Raw genomic sequence first — 18409 nt, forward strand, 5'->3', positions numbered from 1 at the left:
CTTGGGATTGCTTGAACCCTGGAGTTTGAGGCTTTAGTGTGTAATGATCATGATCATACCTGTGAATAGCCACTGCACTCTAGCTTGGGCACCATGCCAACACTCTGTCTCCAAAAGGGAAAAATAAGACTTAATTTTAGGGCAGCACCTGTAGCTCAGTGAGGGTGTCAGCCATATGTGAGCCTGGTGGGTTTGAACCTAGCCTGGGCCAGCTAAAACAACAATAGCAACAACAACAAAAAAAATAGCTGAGCATTGTGGTGGGCACCTGTAGTCCCAGCTACTTGGGAGGCTGAGGCAAGAGAATTGCTTAAGCCCAAGAGTTAGAGGTTGCTGTGAGGCCACAGCACTCTACCCAGGGCGACAGCTTGAGACTCTTTATCAAAAAAAAAAGAAACAAGGGTGGCACCTGTGGCTTAGTCGGTAGGGTGCCGGCCCCATATACGGAGGGTGGCAGGTTCGAAGCCGGCCCCAGCCGAACTGCAAAAACAAAAACAAAAACAAAATAGCTGGGTGTTGTGGCGGGCACCTGTAGTCCCAGCTACTTGGGAGGCTGAGGCAAGAGAATCGCTCAGGCCCAAGAGTTGGAGGTTGCTGTGAGCTATGTGATGCCATGGCACTCTACCTAGGGCCATAAAGTGAAACTCTGTCTCTAAAAAAAAAAGCCTTAATTTTAATTTTACATAACTCTAATGAACTCTTAGATTTCCTTTTGTTGTTGATTATAGTAAATAATGTAATGAATAGCCTGTTGCAAGATCTTTGGGCTGGCCAGGTGAGGTGGCTTATGCCTGTAATCCTAGCATTGTGGGAGGCCAAGGCAGGAGGATCGCTTGAGCTCAAGAGTTCAAGATCAGCTCGAGCAAGAGCCAGACCTCATTTTTACCAAAAACAGAAAAAATTTTGGTAGGTCAGAGGTTTTTTTTGTGTGTGTGTTTTTTTTTGGGCCGGGGTTAGGTTTGAACCCGCCAACTCCAGCATATGGGACTGGCGCCCTACTCCTTGAGCCACAGGCGCCGCCCAGGTCAGAGGTTTTTAACCTGTGGGTCATGACCCATAGGAACTGTATTAAAGGGCCACAGCATTAGGAAGGTTGAGAACCACTGAGCTAGCTGGTGTGGCTGGCGCTTGTAGTCCCAGTTAGTTGAGAGGCTAAGGCAAGAGGATCTCTGGAGCCCAAGAGTGTGAGGTTGCTGTGAGCTATGATGCCAAGACACTCAACTTAGGGCAACAGAGTGAGACTCTTTCCCAAAAATAAAAAAGATCGGGCGGCACCTGTGGCTCAGTCGGTAAGGCGCTGGCCCCATATGCCGAGGGTGGCAGGTTCAAACCCAGCCCCGGCCAAACTGCAACCAAAAAATAGCTGGGCGTTGTGGCGGGCGCCTGTAGTCCCAGCTACTCGGGGGGCTGAGGCAAGAGAATCACCTAAGCCCAGGAGTTGGAGGTTGCTGTGAGCGGTGTGAGGCCACGGCACTCTACCGAGGGCCATAAAGTGAGACTCTGTCTCTACAAAAAAAAATAAAAAAATAAAAATAAAAATAAATAAATAAATAAAAAAGATCTTTGTGCACCTCCATATGCCCTTAGGGTAGATTCCACCAAATAGCATTTTATAACAAAAAGTGTGCATTTGATAGCCACGGCCAAACATTTCCAGAAGGGTTGTAGATTACATCAATTTGTAATTTGTACTCCCCAACAGCAGTTTCTAAGAAATGCCAGTTTTCCACTTACAAGGGGTTCAGGCCTGTAATCCTAGCACTCTGGGAGGCCGAAGTGGGTGGATTGTTTGAGCTCTAAAGTTGGAGATCAGCCTGAGCAAGAGTGAGACCCTCTCTACTAAAAATAGAAAAATTAGCTGGGCATGGTAGCAGATGCCTGTACTCCCAGCTATTGGGGAGGCTGAGGCAAAAGGATCACTTGAGCTCAGGAAATTTGAGGTTGCTGTGAGCTGGGACACCAGAGCACTCTAGCCAGGGTTAACAGAATGAGACTATCTTAAAAAAAGAAAGGAAGAAAAGGAGGAAAGGAGGAAGGGAGGGAGGCTCATTTTCCTTCATCCTTGCTGTCCCTTTTTTTTTTTGAGACAGAGTCTCACTATGCCACCCTTGGTAGAGTGCTGTGTTGTCACAGCTCACAGCAACCTCCAACTCTTGGGCTTCAACAATTCTCTTGCCTTAGCCTCCCAAGCAGCTGGGAATACAGGTGCCTGCCACAACACCCAGCTATTTTTTGTAGCAGTTGTCATTGTTGTTTAGCTGGCCCAGGCTGGATTCAAACCCACCAGCCTTGGTATATGTGGCTGGCGCTGTAACCACTGTGCTACAGGCACGAAGCCGTTTTTGTTTTTATTTTTTTGAGGCACAGTCTTACTTTGTTGCCTTTGGTAGAGTGCTGTGACATCCCAGCTCACAGTAACCAAACTCAAACTCTTGGGCTCAAGTGATCCTCTTACCTCAGTCTCCCAAGTAGCTGGGACTGCAGGCATGTGCCACTATGCCTGGCTATTTTTAGTCAGGGTCTCACTCTTGCTCAGGCTGGTCTCAAACTCCTGAGCTCAAGCAATCCATCACCTTTCTCGGCTGCCCAGAGTGGTAGAATTACAGGCATGAGCCACCATGCCTGGCCTATTTTGTTTTTTTTTTCATAAGACAGGGTTTCCCTCTGTCACCCAGACTGGAGTGGCAGTGGTACAATCATAGCTCACTATAACTTAGAATTCTTGGGCTCCAGCAATCCTCCCACCCCAGTCTTCTGAGTAACAAGGAACTATAGGCACATACTATCACCTCCAGCTATATTGCCCAAACTAATATTGAACTCCTGGCCACAAACACTCCTTCTGCCTTGTCCTCTAAAAAGCACTGGGATTATAGGTGTGAGCCACTGTGCCTGGCCTACTGTATTATTTTTATCTGTCAATTAAATGCATTTAGTAGTTTTAATTTACATTAATTACTAGTAATTGAACTTTTTTTTTGAGACAGAGTTTTACTATGTCGCCCTTGATAGAGTGCCGTGGCGTCACTGCTCACAGCAACCTCAAATTCTTGGGCTTAAGTGATTCTTTTGTCTCAGTCTCCCAGGTAGCTAGGACTACAAGCACCCACCACAATGTGCGGCTATTTTTTTGTTGTAGTTGTCATTGTTGTTCAGCAGGCCAGGGCCAGGTTTGAACTGCCAGCCCCAGTGTATGTGGCCAGAGCCCTAACCCTAACCTCAGAGAAATGGGCACCGAGCCATGATTGAACTTGTTTCTGTATATTGGCCACTTGTTCTTTGTGAATCCTTTTTATAAGAACTTAAAAAAATTTTTTTTCAGAATATTGGTTACACAAATTGTTTTTGTACATTTTGAGTCCATCACCCAGAGTGTGTATTATACCCATTAGATGTAAGTTTACCCCTACCCTCCCCTGCCACCTGCTTGATTTTTGATCATTTCCATATGTGCATAGAAGTGTTGATCAGTTAGTTCTAATTTAATAGTGAATAGATGTGTTTGTTTTTCCATTCTTGGGGTATTTCACTCACAAGAATGGTCTCCAGTTCCATCCAGGTTAATACAAGAAGTATTGGTTTCACCACTTTTTTATGGCTGAGTAGTACTCCGTGGTATACATATGCCACATTTTATTAATCCACTCATGTATTGGTGGGCACTTGGGTTGTTTCCACATCTTTGCGATTGTGAACTGTGCTGCTATAAAATGCAAGTGCAACCCTTTCTGTTTTCTCTGGATTGGGAGCAGTTCTCCTGCCACAGGCCCTCACCTCCCAAAATGTACACCTGCTCAAAGTTTGTCTCCAGCCCCACCTTGGTCAAGAGCACCTCTCAGCTGCTGAACTATCTGCAGTGGTGCTGAAATGCCCAGAGAGACACAGACAGATGAGAGTCTCAGCATCTTGGCAGTCTTACATCCCCAACCTCACTTGTCCCGATACAGCTTCCAAATCAGTGCCATTTCAAAGGACATCAGCACAGTGGCCAAGTTCATTGGGGCTGGGGCTGCTACAGTTAGGTTGGCTGGCTCTGGAGCTGGAATTGGACTATGTTTGGAAGCCTCTTCATTGGTTATGCCAGAAACTCTTCCTTGAAGTAACAGTTCAATGCCATTCTGGGCTTTGCCCTCTCAGAAGCCATCGGATTCTTTTGCCTGATGGTGGCCTTTCTCATTCTCTTTGCCATGTAAAGAACCTGTCTCCACCTCCCATAGTTCTGTCCATCGTGTCTCATCTGCCTGTATTTTTCTTTTTCTATACCTCCCCAGGCAGCCCAGGAAAAGTGTTTAGCTCAGGTTTTGACAGAGGAAAAGTAAATAAATACTGTTTTGTTTTCTTTTGAGAAGCTCGGAACCTCAGTCTGTTGCCTTGGGTACAGTGCCAGGTGTCATGGGTCACAGCAATCTCAAATTCTTGGGCTCAAGCAATCCTCTTACCTCAGCCTCCCATAAAGCTAGCCTACAGGGATTGGCCACAACTCCTGGCTAGTGTTTTTACTTTTAGTAGAGGTGAGGTCTTGCTTGATCTTGCTCAGGCTGGTCTCAAATTCTTGAGCTGAAGCAATCCACCCACCTCAGCCTCCCAAAGTGCTATAATTCCAGGCATGAGCTATCACACCCAGCTAATAAATACTGTATTAATAAGAAGAAAAATTTGAGTGCAGTTATCTTTTTTATAAAATGTCGTTTGGGTAAATACCCCGTAGTGGGATTACTAGATCAAAAGGTAGGTCTACTTTTAGTTCTTTGACGAACCTCTACCTCTTTCCATGGAGGCTGTACTAGTTTGCAGTCCCACCAACATGTATAAATGTTACTATCTCTCAGCATCCATGCCAGCATTTGTTGTTTTGGTACTTTTTTTTTTTTTTTGAGACAGAATCTCACTCTGTGGCCTAGGTTGGAGTGCTGTGGCATCAGTCTAGCTCATAGCAACCTCAAACTCCCAGGTTTAGGTGATTTTCCAGCCTCGGCCTCTCAAGGCTGCTATAATGCCCAGCTAATTTGTTTCTATTTTTAGTATAGGTGGGGGTCTCTCTTCCTCAGGCTAGTCTTAACTCCTGACCTCAAGCAATCTACCTACCTTGGCTTCCCAGAGTGCTAGGATTACAGGCGTGAGACACCACAGCCCTACCTTGTTTTGGGACTTTTCTATAAAAGCCATCTTCATGGACGGTGCCTGTGGCTCAGTGGGTAGGGCACTGGCCCCATATACTGAGGGTGGAGGGTTCAAACCCGGCCCTGGCCAAACTGCAACAAAAAAATAGCTGGGTGTTGCGGCGGGCACCTGTAGTCTCAGCTACTCGGGAGGCTGAGGCAAGCGAATCACCAAAGCCCAAGAACTGGAGGTTGCTGTGAGCTGTGTGACTCCACGACACTCTACTGAGGGCGATAAAATGAGACTGTCTCTACAAAACAAACAAAAAAAAAGCCATCTTCACTGGGGGTAGGTGATATATCAATGTGGTTTTGATTTGCATTTCTCTGATGATTAGGAACACTGAGCATTTTTTCATGTTTGTTGGCTATTAGTCTATTTGCCCACTTTTTTTTAACTTTCTTTTTTTTTTTTTTCTTTTTTTTATAGTTTTTGGCCAGGACTGGGTTTGAACCTGCCACCTCAGGCATATGGGGCTGGCGCCCTACTCCTTTGAGCCACAGGCACCACCAGTATTTGCCCACTTTTTAATGAGGTCATTTTTCATTTTTTTTTTTTTTTTTGGTTTTTGGCCGGGGCTAGGTTTGAACCCGCTACCTCTGGCATATGGGACCGGCGCCCTACTCCTTGAGCCACAGGCGCCGCCCCATTTTTCATTTTTTTTAATTCTGTTTTTTTTTTTTTTTTTTTTTTCAGACAGAGTCTTACTCTATTGTTTAGGCTAGTGCCATGGCAGCAGCCTAGCTCACAGCAACCTCAAACTCCTGGGTGTGATTCTCCTGCCTCAGCCTCCTGAGTAGCTGGGACTGCAGGCACCCACAACAAACAAATTTTTCTTTTATTTTTAAGAGACGGGGTCTTGCTCTTGTGCAGGCTGGTCTCAAACTCCTAAGCTCAAGTCATACTCCTTCCTCAGTCTCCCAGAGTGCTAGTATTACAGGCATGAGCCATCAGGCCAAGCCAGCTTGTGTAATCTTTTCTTGCTGATTTGCTTGAGTTCTTTTTTTTTTTTTTTTTTTTTGTAGAGACAGAGTCTCACTTTATGGCCCTGGGTAGAGTGCCGTGGCCTCACACAGCTCACAGCAATCTCCAACTCCTGGGCTTAAGCGATTCTCTTGCCTCAGCCTCCCGAGTAGTTGCTTGAGTTCTTTATGGATTCTGATTATCAGAATTGATGGATGTATACCATGCAAATATATTCTCCCATTCTGTAGGTTGTTCGTTCTATTGTTTGTTCCCTTGGTTGTGCAAAAGTTTTTTAATTTCATTGGGCCCCATTTATTTATTTTTGTTGTAGCTGTGATTGCTTTTGGAGTTTTCTTTTTTTTTTGTAGAGACAGAGTCTCACTTTATGGCCCTCAGTAGAGTGCCGGGGCCTCACACAGCTCACAGCAACCTCCAACTCCTGGGCTTAAGCGATTCTCTTGCCTCAGCCTCCCGAGTAGCTGGGACTACAGGCGCCCGCCACAATGCCTAGCTATTTTTTTTTTGGTTGCAGTTTGGCCGGGGCCGGGTTTGAACCCGCCACCCTTGGCATATGGGGCCGGCGCCTTACCAACTGAGCCACAGGCGCCGCCCTCTTTTTTTTTTTTTTTTTATTGTTGGGGATTCATTGAGGGTACAATAAGCCAGGTTACACTGATTGCAATTGTTAGGTAAAGTCCCTCTTGCAATCATGTCTTGCCCCCATAAAGTGTGACACACACCATGGCCCCACCCCCTGCTTTTGGAGTTTTCTTCATAAATTCTTTGCCTTGGCCAATATCTGTCAGTATTTTTCCAACGTTTTCTTCTAGAATTCTTTTTTTCTTTCTTTGGAGATAGAGTCTCACTTTGTAGCCCCTGGTATAGTGCTGTGGTGTCATAGCTCATAGCAACTTCAAACTCTTGGGCTCAGGGTGGTGCCAGTGGCTCAAAAGAGTAGGGCGCTGGCCCCATATGCCAGAGGTGGTGGGTTCAAACCCAGCCCCGGCCAAAATAATGCAAATAAATAAATAAATAAATAAAAATTAAAAAAACTCTTGGGCTCAAGTGATTCTCTTGCCTCAGCTTCCCAAGTAGCTGGGACTACAGGGGTGTGCCACAACACCGGGCTATTTTTAGAGACAGGGTCTCAATCTAGCTCAGGCTGGTCTTCCAACTTGTGAGCTCAGGCAATCCGCCCGCCTTAGCCTCTCAGGATGCTGGGATTACAGGCGTGAGCCATTGCACCCAGCTTCTTCTAGAATTTTTATAGTTTCATGTCTTAGGTTAAGTCTGTTAACCATCATGAATTAATTTTTGTGATCCTGTTTAAGTCTTCCACATGTGGCAATCCAATTTTCCCAGCACCATTTATTGAATAGGAATTCTTTTCCCAATGTGTGTTTTTGTCTTCTTTGTCAAAGATCAGATGGCAATATGAGGATGGTTTTACATCTGGGTTCTATGTTCTTATCCATTGTTTTGTGTCTCTGTTCTTGTGGCAGTACCATGGTATTTTTGCTTACTGTATCCTTGTAGTATAGCTTGAAGTCTGGTAAATTGATGCCTCTCCTTTTTTTTGTTTGTTTGTTTAAGGTTGTTTTGGATATACAGGGTTTTTTCTGGTTCCCTTGGCATGTAACTTTTTCTAGATCTGTGAGAAATAACATTGGCATTTTAATGGGGATTGCACTGAATCTGTAAATTAATTTGGGTAATATAGACATTTTAACAATGTTGATTCTGCCAATCCAGGAGCATGATATGTTTTTCCATTTATTTACATTCTGTGATTTCCTTCCTCAGTGTTTGGGAATTCTCCCAGCAGAGGTCTTTCATCTTCTTAATTAAATATATTTCTAGGTTATTTTATTTTCTTTGTTGCTATTCTCTTGCCTCAGCCTCCCAAGTAGCTGGGACTACAGGCGCTTGCCACAATGCCTGGCTATTTTTTGGTTGCAGTTGTCGTTGTTTAGCAGGTCTGGGCCGGGTTTGAACCCGCCAGCCTTGGTGTACGTGGGGCTCCACCCACTGAGCTACAGGAGCTGCCTGTTGAATTTATTTTCAATTACAGGAGTCTCTTGGCAGAACCTTTGAGATTTTTCTAGATATAAGACCATATCATCTGGGCGGCACCTGTGGCTCAAAGGGGTAGGATGCCGGTCCCATATGCCAGAGGTGGCAGGTTCAAACCCAGCCTCGGCCAAAAACCACACACACACACACACACACACAAAATAAATTAAAAAAAAAAAAAAAAAAAAAGACCACATCGGGCGGCACCTGTCGCTCAGTGAGTAGGGCGCCGGCCCCATATGCTGAGGGTGGCGGGTTCAAACCCAGCCCCGGCCGAACTGCAACAAAAAAATAGCCGGGCGTTGTGGTGGGCATCTGTAGTCCCAGCTGCTCGGGAGGCTGAGGCAAGAGAATCGCGTAAGCCCAAGAGTTGGAGGTTGCTGTGAGCCGTGTGACACCACAGCACTCTACCCAAGGGCAGTACAGTGAGACTCTGTCTCTACAAAAAAAAAAAAAAAAAAAAAAAAGACCACATCGTCAGCAAAGAGTGATAGTTTGACCTCTTCTTTTCCCATTTGGATAACCTTGGTTTCCTTCTTTTGCCTGATTGCTCTGGCTAAGACTTACAACACTATGTTGAATAGAAGGGGTGGCAGTGGGCAACCTTGTCTGGGTTCCAGTTCTAAGGAAGACCACTCTTTTTTTTTTTTTTTTAATTTGGCCGGGGCTGGGTTTGAACCCACCACCTCCCGCATATGGGACCGGCGCCCTACCCGCTGAGCCACAGGCGCCGCCCAGAAGACCACTCTTAATTTCTCCCAGTTCAGTATGATGTTGGCTGTGGTCTGCCATATACAGCTTTTATAATTTTGAGGTTCCAATATGTTTCACCTATGCCTATTTTTTTAAGAGTTCTTATTAGGGGCGGTGCCTGTGGCTCAGTTGGTAAGGTGCGGGCCCCATATACTGAGGGTGGTGGGTTCAAGCCCAGCTCCAGCCAAACTGCAACAAAAAAATAGCCAGGCGTTGTGGCAGGCACCTATAGTCCCAGCTACTCGGGAGGCTGAGGCAAGAGAATCCTAAGCCCAGGAGTTGGAGGTTGCTGCGAGCTGTAACACAACAGCACTCTACCAAGGGCGATAAAGTGAGACTCTGTCTCTAAAAAAAAAAAAAAAAAAAGTTCTTATTAGAAAAGGGTGCTGAATGTTGTCAAATGCTCTTTCTGTATCTATTTTTTTCTATATCTATTGTTTTGCTTCTATTTATGTGGTGAACCACGTTTATAGATTTGCATATGTTCAACTACCCTTGCATCTCTGATATAAAGCCTGCCTGTTCTTGGTGGATTTTTTTTTTTTGTGTGTTTTTTTTGGCCGGGGCTGGGTTTGAACCCGCCACCTCCGGCATATGGGACCTGCGCCCTACTCCTTGAGCCACAGGCGCCGCCCGGTTTTTTTGTTTTTTTTTGATGTGCAGCTGAATACAGTTTGTTAGGATTTTGTTAAAAATTTTTTTCATTTTTATTCATAAGGGATATTAGTTTTGTAGTTTTCTTTTTTGTTGTGTCCTTTCCTGGCTTTGGTATCAAGGTGATATTGGCTTCGTAGGATGAGTTGGGGTGGATTCTTTCCTCCTCAATGTTATGAAATAATTTCTGCAGTACAGGTATCAGTTCTTTGCAGGTCTAGTAAAATTTGAAAATTTGATCTGAAACCATCTGGTCTGTGATGGGTTTTTTTTTTTTTAATTCTTTTTCATTTATTTTTATTTTTTTATTTTGGCCGGGGCTAGGTTTGAACCCGCCACCTCCGGCATATGGGACCGGCGCCCTACTCCTTGAGCCACAGGCGCCGCCCTGTGATGGGTTTTTGTTGGAAGATTTTTTTATTGCTGCTCCATTACTTGATATTAGTCTGTACAGGAGTTCTATGTCTTTCTTTCTTTTTTGAGACAGAGTCTCACTTTGTCACCCTCAGTAGAGTGCAGTGACATCATAGCTCAGAGCAACCTCAAACTTTTGGGCACAAGTGATCCTCTTGCCTCAGCCCCCTGAGTAGCTGGACAACAGGCGTCGCCAAGCCCAGTTAGTTTTTTAGTAGACATGGAGGTCTCACTCTTGCTCAGGCTGGTCTCTCGAAGTCCTGAGCTAAAGCAATCCTCCCACCTCAGCCACCCAGAGTGCTAGGATTATTGGTGTAAACCATTGTACCTGGCCTGTGATCTTTTATTTTTAATTTGCATTTTTTTTGGCCGGGGCTGGGTTTGAACCCGCCACCTCCGGTATATGGGGCCGGTGCCCTACTCCTTTGAGCCACAGGCGCAGCCAATGTGATCTATTTCTGAATATAGGCATTTAAGGCTACATTTTTTTCCCTCAGGTTTGCTTTGGCAGCATCCTACAAATTTTGGTAACACGTGTCCTTTTTGTCATTTAGATAGAAGAATCTTTTGGTTTCCACCTTAATTTCCTCCTGTTTTTTTTTTTTTGTAGAGACAGAGTCTCACTTTATGGCCCTCGGTAGAGTGCCGTGACCTCACACAGCTCACAGCAACCTCCAACTCCTGGGCTTAAGCGATTCTCTTGCCTCAGCCTCCCGAGTAGATGGGACTACAGGCGCCTGCCACAACACCCGGCTATTTTTTTTTTTTGGAGTTTAGCCGGGCTGGGTTTGGACCCGCCACCCTCGGTATATGGGGCCGGCGCCTTACCGATTGAGCCACAGGCGCTGCCCTATAATTTCTATTTTTATTTTATTTTAGTTTAGTTTTTGAGACAGAGTCTCATTATGTCACTCTTTGTAGAGTGCTATGGCATCACATCTCACAGCAACCTCAAACTCTTTTGGGCTTAAGCGATTCTCCTGTCTCAGCCTCCCAAGTAGCTGGGACTACAGGCACCTGCCACAACGCCGAGCTATTTTTTGGCTGTAGTTGTCATTGCTGTTTGGCAGGACTGGGCTGGGCTCCAACCCACCACCTCTGGTGTATGTGGCTGGCGCCCTAGCCACTTGAACTACAGGAGCTGAGCCATAATTTCTATTTTTTAAAATTTGTTGAGACACATTTTGTGGAGTAGGATGTGATCAATTTTAGAAAATATTTCATGAGCTGATGAGAAGAATGTAGTTTTGGGGGTATAATGTTCTGTAAATGTCTGTTAGGCTCATTTGTTCTAGAGTCCTGTTTAAGTCTATTGTTTCTTTGTTAATTTCCTGCTTGGAGGGTCTGTCTCATTCTGTTAGTGGGGTGCTGAAGTCCCTGGCTATTACAATGCTGCTGTTTATAATTTTGTTCAGATCAGGTAGGATTTGGTTTTTGAATCTGGGTGCACCTGTATTAGGTACATAGCTATTAGGATTGTTATGTCTTCTTGTGGAATTGTTCCTTTACCATTGTATAATCACTCTTTGTGTTTCTTTACTTTTGTTGATTTAAAGTTTGTTATCTGTCATCAGAATGATTACACCAGCTTTGGTTTACATTTGTGTGGAATATTGTTTTCCATCCTTTCACCTTGAGTCTGAAAGAGTCCTTGTGAGTTACATAGTTTCCCCAAGACAGCAGATACTTGGCTTGCATGTTTTAATGCATTCTGCCAGCTTATGTCCGTTCAGTGGAGAGTTCAAGCCATTCACATTTATTGAAAGAACTGTTAAAGTGGGGTGGATTTCTATTCATTCTGTTGCATAGAACTTCATTTCTTTATTATACCTCTTGAGCTATTGTGGTATCTAGGATCTGAACTTTAGCATTTGGATGGTCTTACAGTGGTGGGTTTCTATTGTGCTGGTATATATATAGACAGGTCTGAGAAAGTCTTTATTTCTTCCTCATAAAATAAACTTAGTTTTGCAGAATACAATACCTAGGCAGCCCATTATCCTGTTTGAGATGACTGAGAATTGGGCCCCAGGCCCGTCTGGCTTGCTAAGGTATCAGTTGAGAAGGCTGAAGTTCTTCTTCTGATGGGTTTTCCTTTGTAAGTTACCTGATGCTTTCGCCTTTTGGCTTGTAGGAGTTTCTCTTCTATGTTAACTTTGGCTGGGCTGATATATGAAATATATGTTGTGGTAATTTCCTCTTGGTGATGAATCTCCTAGGAGTCTGTTGCACTTCTAGTATCTGTATGTCCAGATTTCTAGCAAGACCTGGGAAATTTTCCTGAAGTAGTCCCTGAAATAGGTTTTCCAGCCAGCCCTTGTGTATTTTCATCTTCAGGGATGGCTATACTTATGTTGGGCCTCTTTACATAATCTCATATTTCTTGTAGGCTTTGTTTGTTCCTCTTATTTGTCCTTTCACTTTAGACTTATTTAATTCAATGGTATTGTTTTCTGGCTCTGAGATCATTTCTTCTGTCTGGTCTAGTCTATTCTTATGGCTTTCCACTGTGTTTTGTATTACCTTGAATAAATTTTTCTTTTCCAGAAGCTATGGTGTTTTTTTTTTTTGCAGTTTTTGGGTGGGGCTGGGTTTGAACCTGCCACCTTCGGCATATGGGGCTGGCGCCCTACTCCTTTGAGCCACAGGTGCTGCCCGATATGGTGTTTTTTTTTTGAGACAAGGGTCTTACTATGTAGCCCTTGGTAGAGTGCTGTGGCATCATAGCTCACAGCAACCTCAAACTATTGGGCTTAAGTGATTCTCTTGCCTCAGCCTCCCAAGTAGCTGGAACTACAGGCGCCTGCCACAACGCCCGCCTATTTTTTTGTTGTAATTGTCATTGTTGTTTGGCAGGCCGGGGCTGGGTTCGAACCTGCCAGCTCTGGTGTATGTGGCTGGCACCCTAGCCGCTGAGCTACAGATGCCAAGCCTAATTATTTTTTAATAATTCAATTTATTTATTCATTTCCTGTATCATTTGTGTGGTTCTTTGTGTTGGCTTTCTATTTTCTCTTTTATTTCATTGAGCTTCCTAATAATATATATTCAAAATTCTTTATATGTTATTCCAATATTCTCATTTTGGTTGGTTTCCATTAGTACAGCGTTACTCTTTTATTTTGAAGGTGTCCTTTCACTTTGTTTTTTTGTCTTTTAAAACTCCCCCCCCCTTTTTTTTTAGAGACAGAGTCTGATTTTGTTGCCCTTGGTAGAGTGCTGTGGCATCACACCTCACAGCAACCTCCAGCTCCTGGACCTTAGCCTTCCAAGCAGCTGGAACTACAGGTGCCCACCACAACACCCAGCTATTTTTTGTTGCAGTTTGGCTGGGGCCAGGTTTGAACCTGCCACCCTCAGTATATGGGGCCGGCACCCTACTCACTGAGCCACAGGTGCCACCCTTACTTTGTTTTTTCATGTATCCAGAGATCTTTCTTATTTCTGGATTTTCTTTTGATTAAATAATGGCATGCTCAGTTTAATCTATGAGACAGTGGGTGGTGCTTGTGGATGAGCCTGAACTACACTCTGTAAGATTCAGTCAATGCTGTAAAGGGCGGGCGGTGCCTGTGGCTTAGTCGGTAGGGCGCCGGCCCCATATGCCGAGGGTGGCGGGTTCAAACCCGGCCCGGCCAAACTGCAACCAAAAAAAAAAAATAGCCGGGCGTTGTGGTGGGCACCTGTGGTCCCAGCTGCTCGGGAGGCTGAGGCAGGAGAATCGCCTAAGCCCAGGAGTTGGAGGTTGCTGTGAGCTGCGTGAGGCCACGGCACTCTGCTGAGGGCCTTAAAGTGAGACTCTGTCTCTACAAAAAAAAAAAAAAAAATGCTGTAAAGGGCATGGAAACTGACCTGTCAGTAGGTGCCGCTTTTTGGAAAGAGTATCCTCAGTGTTGATTTTGGGGCCTGTGACCAGCTCCAGTCCTTCAGAAGCGATTGATTGCCCCAGGCAGTGAGTGAAGCCCTGGAACTTCAGGTGAGTCCTTATCTCTTCTACAGCAGAGGCGGGTGGGGAAGCCCAGCTGGGTGGGATTGGGTTGGGTGAGCTTGCCTTAAGGCTCTGTGACAAAGTATCTATTTAACAGGGGTCAAAGGTCTTCTTCTATCTTCTAGGCAAAGCCACCGGGGAAGGGCAACAGTGATCTCACTCTATCATGTATCTCCCCTCCTTGCTCCCAGCAAAAGCAGCTGAAACCTGCATACTGGATCTGGCCTGCAGGCCCATTCCCAGTCCCTGGAGATCAATCCCTTACCTTGCCTGGAAGAAGAATGCTGGTGTCTGCTCAGATTGCCCAAGCAAACTCGGCCTTAAAGTCCTGCTCTGATAGAATCATTGGGCAAGTGGCACAAGGGAGGGCTGCCAGGCAGGGAGCTCACACTCCAAACACCCTTCAGTCCACAGTAGTCCCCTAGAGGAAAGGCCTGAGGCCCACTCCCTATGGAAGCCTCATTAAGGTGGCTAAATTTATTTACTCCACAGCTACAGGTGGGGAAGAAAGAGTTTGGAAAGGTTTGGGACCCACACTCTGTGGAAGCCTCATTTGGTGGTTGCATTAACCAAGAGGAAAAGCAGTTCCTTTCAGCGCCAGCTTAACGGTCTCTCAGTAGTCTCAGCTGGGGCAGAGGAAGGGGTGAAAAGGGCCTGGATAGGAGAAAGATAGTACTTTGGGCCAGGTGCGATGGTTCACACCTGTAATCCTAGCACTCTGGGAAGTTGGGATGGGCAGATTGCTTGAGCTCAGGAGTTTGAGACCAGCCTGAGCAAGAGTGGGACCTCCGTCTCTACTAAAAATAGAAAAATTAGCTGGACATTGTTGTGGGCTCCTGTAGTCCAAGCTACTTGGGAAACTGAGGCAAGAGGATATCTTGAGCCTAAGAATTTGAAGTTGTGAGCTATGGCACCATGGCACACAACCCAGGGTGATAAAGTGAGACTATCTCAAAAAAGAAAAAAAGATAGCACTTTGGTTGTCTCTGTCCACTTCTCCAGAAGACAGCCCACTCAGAATGTCCAGGCTGTAGGGTCATGCAGATCCCCTGGGGCCCATCTGTCCTCTATGGCTCCCACAGTCTGGACCGGAGTTGGGAAATGTTTGTGGTGGAACAAATGAAATGAAAACTGAAGGGCTAAAGCCCCTTGGAGGAGAAAGGTACACGGTATGTGGAGATGCAATATGGCACCTGTTATCTTGGCTTGGGTGTTGGGAATTGACCACACTGGCACTGGTGCTTTCTCTTCAAGAAGCTCCCTGGGCAGCGCCTGTGGCTCAAAGGAGTAGGGCGCCAGCCCCATATGCCAGAGGTGACGGGTTCAAATCCAGCCCTGGCCAAAACTGCAAAAAATAAATAAAATAAAATAAAAATAGTTAAAAAAAAAAAAAAGAGAAGCTCCCAGGTGGCTGGTGGCAGCAGCCCTTGGGCTTCTGGGGATAGAAGTCTCCAGCAGCTCAGGAGCCCACTGATTGCTGGAGAAGTGGGGAAAGGAGAAATAAATTGCTTTACCTACCCTTTTTGCTGGATTCTAAGCCTCTGTATCTCTGCAGGTATCCTGCTCCTTTGTGTTCTGTTCCGCAACTTCTTCCCCTGGAATCTCTCTTGTGTGACTTCTGAAACCAATTTTTTGTTCTTGTGAAGGTATTTGCACAACAGGTGGTTATTTATGGCATATGCAGAAAGTTGAATAGTAGCATTCCAGTTAGTAGTTAGCCTTCACATGATCTTTCAGAACCAGAATCTTCCAATCTGTGGCTTTACCCTTCTCTTCTTTTATGAACCTTTTTTTTTTTTTTGAGAGTTACCCCCGGTAGAGTGCCATAGCATCACAGCTCACAGCAACCTCAAACTCTTGGACTCAAGTGATTCTCTTGCCTCAGCCTCCCAAGTACCTGGGAGTACAAGCGTCACCACAATGCCCAGCTATTTTAGAGATGAGGTCTAGGTCTGGCTCTGGCTCAGGCTAGTCTCGAACCTGTGAGCTCAGACAATCTACCTACCTTGGCCTCCGGTAGTGGTAGGATTACAGGCGTGAGCCGCCGCACCTGGCCCCTTCTTTTGTGAACTTTATTATTTTTTTTTTTTGTAGAGACAGAGTCTCACTTTATGGCCCTCGGTAGAGTGCCGTGGCCTCACACAGCTCACAGTAACCTCCAACTCCCGGGCTTAAGTGATTCTCTTGCCTCAGCCTCCTGAGTAGCTGGGACTACAGGCGCCCGCCACAACGCCCAGCTATTTTTTGGTTGCAGTTTGGCCGGGGCCGGGCTTAGAACCCGCCACCCTCGGTATATGGGGCCACGCCCTACCGACTGAGCCACAGGCACCGCCTCTTCTGTGAACTTTTAACACACCCATTTACTTTTTTTTTTTTTTTAATTTGGCCGGGGCTGGGTTTGAACCCGCCACCTCCGGCATATGGGACCGGCGCCCTACCCGCTGAGCCACAGGCCCCGCCCCAACACACCCATTTACTGACTGAATTATCTTTTTCTTCTGAAATTCCACATTTATCAAAAACTAAATTTCTTTTAATGCCTGGGACCTTTGCTTTTTGTTCCATTTTATCAGACTGCTAGTTCTCATTCCATTTATGAATTGTATTATGTTCTCCCTTGATTATTCTTTCTAAATTCCGCTGGCTTTCCTCACACATCAATTCTTTCAAGTGAACTTTAGAATTTCTTTACCTAGGTTGCCATAAATTCCATCGTTAAATAGATAAATGAGTGGAGTGCTGTTTATGTTGTTGGTGAAAGTGGAATAGCTGACCTATCCATGGGAAGGCAGATATCTAAAGGGCAGGATGGAAGAATTATCAGTAAGCCAGACACCATTACTGGGTGAAGTCAACTTTCTCAATGTAGCCTGGATCTACATTCCCACATCCCAAACGGCAAGGTGGAATGTCAGAACAACCTTTCCCCAGGCCCCATACCTACTGCCAGTGACAGGATCGACATCTTCAAGGTGGAGGCCACCTGTGTTCGGGATCACCACATTTTGTGTAGCCTCAAAGTGCCTCTAAGTACAACTGACGGCTCCGCCATCCACACCTGAGTCCAGTTCCAAGTCAGCTACCTGCCCATACTGGGAGCCCAGTTCTACTAGTTCTCATATGTGAACCACCTAAGGCTGTGTGTATGGGCAGAGCACCCTTTTTGGGTTCTGAAAGCCAAGGCCCACGGAGAAACTGATGACCCTGGAGGAAGAAGATGGTGGCTCTGACATCCTGCTGGTTGTCCCCAATGTAAATGTGCTGCAGGTGAAAACAGCAACAGAGTTGTGCCAGGTAAGGGAGTAGGAGGACAGCATTGCAGGGGCCCCTTCCCAGTTCACCCTCCCCTCACCTGTAGTATCAACCAAAATTATGCAAAGTCCTGCCTTCAGGAAAGTCTCAATCTAACAAACAGACATGACCATGTCAGACAGGAAAGCAAGCCACCCACAGGCTTGCATAACTCCAGATTTCATAAGAATTTTTTGAGCCTTCCCTCTCCAAGGGCTATTTTCCTGCCCTAGGCCCTAGAGGAAGATCCAGATGGTAATCGGAGGCTATTCCAAGAAACATTCAGAGGAAGGAGAGGATAAGACCTGCTTCTAGGACAAGTGAGAACAGATAGGGAGAGGCTCAGCCCTACACTGTCCAGCACGGGAGGGGCTTAACCTCTGTGGCTCTTGAGGATTTGAAATGTGACTAATCCAAATTGAGATGTATTGTATGGGTAAAATACACATCAGATTTTTAAAATGTTGTATTTTAAAAAGAATGTTAGGCTGGGCGTGGTGGCTCATGCCTGTAATCCTAGCACTCTGGGAGGTTGAGGTGGGAGGACTGCTTAAGCTCAGGAGTTTGAGACCAGCCTGAGCAGGAAGGAGACCCTGTCTCTACCAAAAAAAAAAAAAAAAAAATAGAAAAATTAGCCAGGCATAGTGGTGCAAGCCTGTAGTCCCAACTACTTGGGAAGGTGAGGCCTGAGGATCAGTGGAGCCCAAGAATTTGAGGTTGCTATAAGCTATAATGATGCCATGGCACTTTACCTGGGGCAACAGAGTAAGAGGGTGTCTCAAAAACAGAAAAAAAAAAGAATGTTACTAGCCAGGTGCCTAATGAATATAATACCTTATCTCAAAAGCAATAAAAATATATAGTATATAGGAATAAATTTAATGGTATGTATAAGACACAAGGGGAAACTATGGAAACTTCAAGCGTGGCGCACGTGGCTCGATGGGTAGGGCACCGGCCCCATATGCTGAAAGTGGCAGATTCAAACTCAGCCCTGGCCAAATTGCAATGGAAAAATAGCCGGGCATTGTGGCGGGCACCTGTAGTCCCAGCTGCTCGGGAGGCTGAGGCAAGAGAATCGCTTGAGTCCAAGAATTTGAGGTTGCTGTG

At 45.6% G+C, this 18409-nt stretch overlaps 1 protein-coding gene and 1 pseudogene across 6 annotated transcripts in view; one reads left to right on the forward strand and one right to left on the reverse strand.

The window, feature by feature from the left end:
• SRR (serine racemase) overlaps positions 1 to 18409 on the reverse strand; it is a 48638-nt gene that overhangs the window by 16657 nt on the left and 13572 nt on the right. The window contains exon 1 of one of the 6 annotated variants that reach the window (XM_053568530.1): positions 15202 to 15330. The exons of the other annotated variants lie outside the window; for them this stretch is intronic. The gene's annotated coding sequence lies outside the window, so the exon portion shown is untranslated. Of the gene's footprint in view, positions 1 to 15201; positions 15331 to 18409 lie in introns of those variants that run through there. 6 annotated transcript variants of the gene reach the window in all.
• LOC128569882 (ATP synthase F(0) complex subunit C2, mitochondrial-like) lies at positions 3783 to 4193 on the forward strand (annotated as a pseudogene).

The sequence above is a fragment of the Nycticebus coucang genome, chromosome 18, assembly GCF_027406575.1.
Source record: "Nycticebus coucang isolate mNycCou1 chromosome 18, mNycCou1.pri, whole genome shotgun sequence".
NCBI classification, from domain to species: Eukaryota; Metazoa; Chordata; class Mammalia; order Primates; family Lorisidae; genus Nycticebus; species Nycticebus coucang.